The 5911-nt window shown below is 38.1% G+C and overlaps 1 pseudogene; it reads left to right on the plus strand.

Annotated features, from left to right (window-relative positions):
* The first annotated feature begins 5417 nt into the window (after positions 1-5417).
* On the plus strand, positions 5418-5671 carry LOC130841906 (40S ribosomal protein S27-like; annotated as a pseudogene).
* The last annotated feature ends 240 nt before the right edge of the window (positions 5672-5911 follow it).

The raw sequence follows: 5911 nt of genomic DNA on the forward strand, positions 1-5911 counted from the left end.
TACCCTCTCCCTCCCCACACACCGACGCTTACAGACGAACAATAAAGGAACCTCTGCTGGTCACAGAATAACGCAAAAAAACCCAAGGACAAGCAACCCCAAAAGTTTGGACAACCATGAGGAAACAAAGAAACACCATGCAGGCAAAGGAGCAGGAAAAAAACCCACAAGACCAAATAAATGAGGAGGAAATAGGAAAAATGCCTGAAAAGGAATTTAGAGTAATGATAGTAAAAATGATACAAAATCTCGATAACAAAATAAAGCACAAGAAACAGTTCATAAGAACTCAGAAAAACAAACAGCAATGGATAACAAAATAACTGAAATTAAAAATACTCTAGATACTATAACCAGCAGAATGACTGAGGCAGAAGAACGAATAAGTGAGTTGGAAGATAGAATGGGGGAAATAACTGCCACAGAGCATGAAAAAGAAAAAATAATAAAAAGATTAGAAGACAGTCTCAGAGACCTCACTGATAACATTAAGCGTACCAACATTCGAATTATAGGCATCCCAGAAGAAGAAGAAAACAAGAAAGGGTCTGAGAAAATATTTGAAGAGGTTATAGTGGAAAACTTCCCCAACATGGGAAAGGAAATAATGAACCAAGTCCAAGAAGCACAGAGAGTCCCATACAGAATAAACCCAAGGAGAAATACACCGAGACACATATTAATCAAACTAACGACAACTAAACACAAAGAAAAAATATTAAAAGCAGCAAGAGAAAAGCAACAAACAACATATAAGGGAAAACCCATAAGGATAACAGCTGACCTTTCCACAGAAACTCTGCAGGCCAGAAGGGAATGGCAGGATATCCTGAAAGTCCTGAAAGAGAGAAACCTACAGCCAAGAATACTCTACCCAGCAAGAATCTCATTCAGATTTGAGGGAGAAATCAAAAGCTTTCCAGACAAGCAAAAGTTAAGAGAATTCAGCACCACCAAACCAGCCTTACAACAAGTGCTAAAGGAACTTCTCTAAGTAGGAAACACAAGAAAAGGAAAACACCTACAAATACAAACTCAAAACAATTAAGAAAATGGTAATTGGAACACACATGTCAATAATCACCTTAAATGTAAATGGATTAAATGCTCCAACCAAAAGACACAGACTGGCTGAATGGATACAAAAACAAGACCCTTCTATATGCTGCCTACAAGAAACCCACTTCAGACCAAGGGATACATATAGACTGAAAGTAAAGAGATGGAAAAAGATATTCCATGCAAATGGAAGTCAAAAGAAAGCTGGAGTAGCAATACTCATATCAGACAAATTAGACTTGAAAGTAAAGACTATTACAAGAGACAAGGAAGGACACTACATAATGATCAAGGGATCCATCCAAGAAGAACATATCACAGTGGTAAATATCTATGCACCCAATATAGGAGCACCTCAATACATAAGGCAAATGCTAACAGCTATAAAAGGGGACATCGACAGGAACACAATAATAGTGGGAGACTTGAACACCCCACTTACATCAATGGACAGATCATCCAAACAGAAAATAAATAAAGACACACAAGCTTTCAATGACACATTAGACCATCTCGACTTCATTGATATTTATAGGACATTCCATCCAAAAACGACAGAATACACGTTCTTCTCAAGTGCACACGGAACATTTTCCAGGATAGATCACATCTTGGGTCACAAATCAAACCTCAGCAAATTCAAGAAAATTGAAATCATATCAAGCATCTTCTCAGACCACAACGCCATGAGACTAGATATCAATTACAGGAAAAAAACTGCAAAAAAGACAAACACATGGAGGCTAAACAATTCACTCTTAAACAACCAAGGAATCACTAAAGAAATCAAAGAGGAAATCAAAAAATATCTAGAAACAAATGACAACGAAAACACAACAACCCAAAACCTATGGGATGCAGCAAAAGCAGTTCTAAGGGGGAAGTTTATAGCAATACAGTCCTACCTTAAGAAACAAGAAAATGATCGAATAAACAACCTAACCTTACACCTAAAACAACTAGAGAAAGAAGAACAAAGAAACCCTAAAGTGAGCAGAAGGAAAGAAATCATAAAGATCAGAGCAGAAATAAATGAAAAAGAAAGGAAAGAAACCATAAGAAAAATAAATAAAACTAAAAGCTGGTTCTTTGAGAAGATTAACAAAATTGATAAACCATTAGCCAGACTCATCAAGAAAAAAAGGGAGAAGATGCAAATCAACAGAATTAGAAATGAAAAAGGAGAAGTCACAACGGACACCTCAGAAATACAAAACATCATGAGAGACTACTACAAGCAACTATATGCCAATCAATTGGATAACCTGGAAGAAATGGATACATTCTTAGAAAAATACAATCTTCCAAGACTGAACCAGGAAGAAATAGAAACCATGAACAGACCAATCACAAGTACGGAAATTGAGGCAGTGATTAAAAATCTCCCAACACACAAAAGCCCAGGACCAGATGGGTTCACAGGCGAATTCTATCAAACATTTCGAGAAGAGTTAACACCTATCCTTCTCAAACTCTTCCAAAATATTGCAGAAGGCGGAGCACTCCCAAACTCATTCTACGAGGCTACCATCACCCTGATACCAAAACCAGGCAAAGATGTCACAAAAAAAGAAAACTATAGACCAATATCACTGATGAATATAGATGCAAAAATCCTCAACAAAATACTAGCTAACAGACTGCAACAGCGCATTAAAAAAATCATACACCATGATCAAGTGGGGTTTATCCCTGGGATGCAAGGATTCTTCAATATACGCAAATCAATCAATGTGATACATCATATCAACAAATTGAAGGATAAAAACCATATGATCATTTCAATAGATGCAGAAAAAGCTTTTGACAAAGTTCAACATCCATTTATGATAAAAGCTCTCCAGAAAATGGGCATGGAAGGAAATTACCTCAACATAATAAAAGCCATATATGCAAAACCAAAAGCCAACATTGTTCTCAATGGAGAAAAACTGGAAGAATTCCCCCTAAAAACAGGAACAAGACAAGGGTGTCCACTCTCACCACTGTTATTCAACATAGTTTTGGAAGTTTTAGCCACAGCAATCAGAGAAGAAAAAGAAATCAAAGGAATCCAAATTGGAAAAGAAGAAGTAAAATTGTCACTCTTTGCAGATGACATGATATTATATATAGAAAACCCTAAAGACTCTACCAGAAAACTGCTAGCACTAATTGATGAGTTTAGTAAAGTAGCAGGATACAAAATGAATGCACAGAAATCTCTTGCATTCCTCTACACTAACAACGGAAGAGCAGAAAGAGAAATTAAGGAAACTCTCCCATTCACCATTGCAACCAAAAGAATAAAATACCTAGGAATAAACCTGCCTAAGGAGGCAAAAGATCTGTATGCAGAAAACTTTAAGACATTGATGAAAGAAATCAAAGACGACACAAACAGATGGAGGGACATACCATGTTCCTGGATTGGAAGAATCAACATCGTGAAAATGTCTGTACTACCCAAAGCAATTTACAGATTCAATGCAATCCCGATCAAATTACCAATGGCATTTTTCACAGAACTAGAGCAAGAAATCTTACGATTTGTATGGAAACGCAAAAGACCCCGAATAGCCAAAGCAATCTTGAGAAGGAAAAATGGAGTAGGTGGAATCAGGCTTCCTGACTTCAAACTATACTACAAGGCCATAGTGATCAAGACAGTATGGTACTGGCACAAAAATAGAAAGGAAGATCAATGGAATAGAATAGAGAACTCAGAAGTAAGCCCAAACACATATGGGCACCTTATCTTTGACAAAGGAGGCAAGAATATACAATGGAAAAAAGACAGCCTATTCCATAAGTGGTGCTGGGAGAACTGGGCAGCAACATGCAAAAGAATGAAATTAGAACACTTCCTAACACCATACACAAAAGTAAACTCCAAATGGATTAAAGACCTACATGTAAGGCCAAACACTATCAAACTCCTAGAGGAAAACATAGGCAGAACACTATATGACATCCATCAAAGCGCCATCCTTTTTGACCCACCTCCTAGAATCATGGAAATAAAATCAAGAATAAATGAATGGGACCTCATGAAACTTAAAAGCTTGTGCACAGCAAAAGAAACCATAATCAAGACTAAAAGGCAACCCTCAGAGTGGGAAAAAATAATTGCCTATGAAACAACGGACAAAGGATTAACCTCCAAAATATACAAGCAGCTCATGAAGCTTAATACCAAAAAAGCAAATAACCCAATCCACAAATGGGCAGAAGACCTAAATAGACATTTCTCCAAAGAAGACATACAGATGGCCAACAAACACATGAAAAGATGCTCAACATCACTCATCATCAGAGAAATGCAAGTCAAAGCCACAATGAGGTATCACCTCACACCAGTCAGAATGGCCATCATCACAAAGTCTGGAAACAACAAATGTTGGAGAGGGTGTGGAGAAAAAGGAACTCTCTTGCACTGTTGGTGGGACTGTAAATTGGTACAGCCACTATGGAAAACAATTTGGAGGTTCCTTAAAAAACTACAAATAGAACTACCATATGATCCAGTCATCCCACTCCTGGGCATATACCCAAAGAAAACCATCATCCCAAAAGAAACTTGTACCATCATGTTTATTGCAGCACTATTTACAATAGCCAGGACATGGAAGCAACCTAAATGCCCATCAACAAATGAATGGATACAGAAGATGTGGCATATATATACAATGGAATATTACTCAGCTATAAAAAGGGATGAGATGGAGCTATATGTCATGAGGTGGATAGAACTACAGTCTGTCATACAGAGTGAAGTAAGTCAGAAAGAGAAGGACAAATATTGTATGCTAACTCACATATACGGAATCTAAAAATGGTACTGTTGGACTCAGTGACCAGAACAAGGATGCAGATACAGAGAATGGACTGGAGAACTCGAGGTATGGGAGGGGGCGGGGGGTGAAGGGGAAACTGAGACGAAGCGAGAGAGTAACACAGACATATATATACTACCAACTGTAAAATAGTCAGTGGGAAGTTGTTGTATAACAAAGGGAGTCCAACTTGAGGATGGAAGATGCCTTTGAGGACTGGGGCAGGGAGGGTGGGGGGGGCTTGGGGGGGGGGAGTCACGGAAGGGAGGGAAGATGGGGATATGTGTATAAAAACGGATGATTGAACCTGGTGTACCCCCCCAAAAAATAAATAAATAAATAAATAAATAAAAAAGAAAAAGAAAAATCTGAGGTAGAAAGTTTCATTTTCCAGCAACGTCAGTTTACTGCAAGATAAGATGTAAATCAAATAAATATTTCCTTGGCCCTATCCCTTTCATCCCTCCTCCCATCTGGACACAAAACACATATTTAGAACATAAGGGAGAGAGATGAGTGGGCGGGGCTTGTGAAAGAATCAACATGCCTTTAGCTAGAGATTTACTACATTCATCCTTGGAAGAGGAAAAGAAAAAACATAAGAAGAAATGGCTCGTTCAAAGTCCAAATTCTTATTGTATGGATGTGAAATGTCCAGGTTGCTACAGGATTGCCACGGTTTGCGGCCATGCTCAGACAGTGGTTCTTTGTGTAGATTGTTCAACAGAGTTGTGCCAAACGACGGGAGGGAAGGCCAGGCTCACAGAAGGTATTCATTTAGAAGAAAGCAACACTAATGATCCCCACAACTCCCTGAATTTGGGTGATATCGCAGAAAGCCTTATCAGTTCTGTAATTCTAGTTAATCTATCATGATAAGGTAATGATGTTTAATTTTGTAAGGTATACAACAGTGATCTCCTATTTTGGTGTCAGCTTTTCAATACAGTTTTGATTATTGGCAAAAGCCAAGAACATCACTTTTCAGAGTCCAGAGAACACGCTGCTTTTGTTCCTGATGAGTAAGGTAGTCCACA

Source organism: Hippopotamus amphibius, chromosome X (assembly GCF_030028045.1).
Source record: "Hippopotamus amphibius kiboko isolate mHipAmp2 chromosome X, mHipAmp2.hap2, whole genome shotgun sequence".
Classification (NCBI taxonomy): domain Eukaryota; kingdom Metazoa; phylum Chordata; class Mammalia; order Artiodactyla; family Hippopotamidae; genus Hippopotamus; species Hippopotamus amphibius.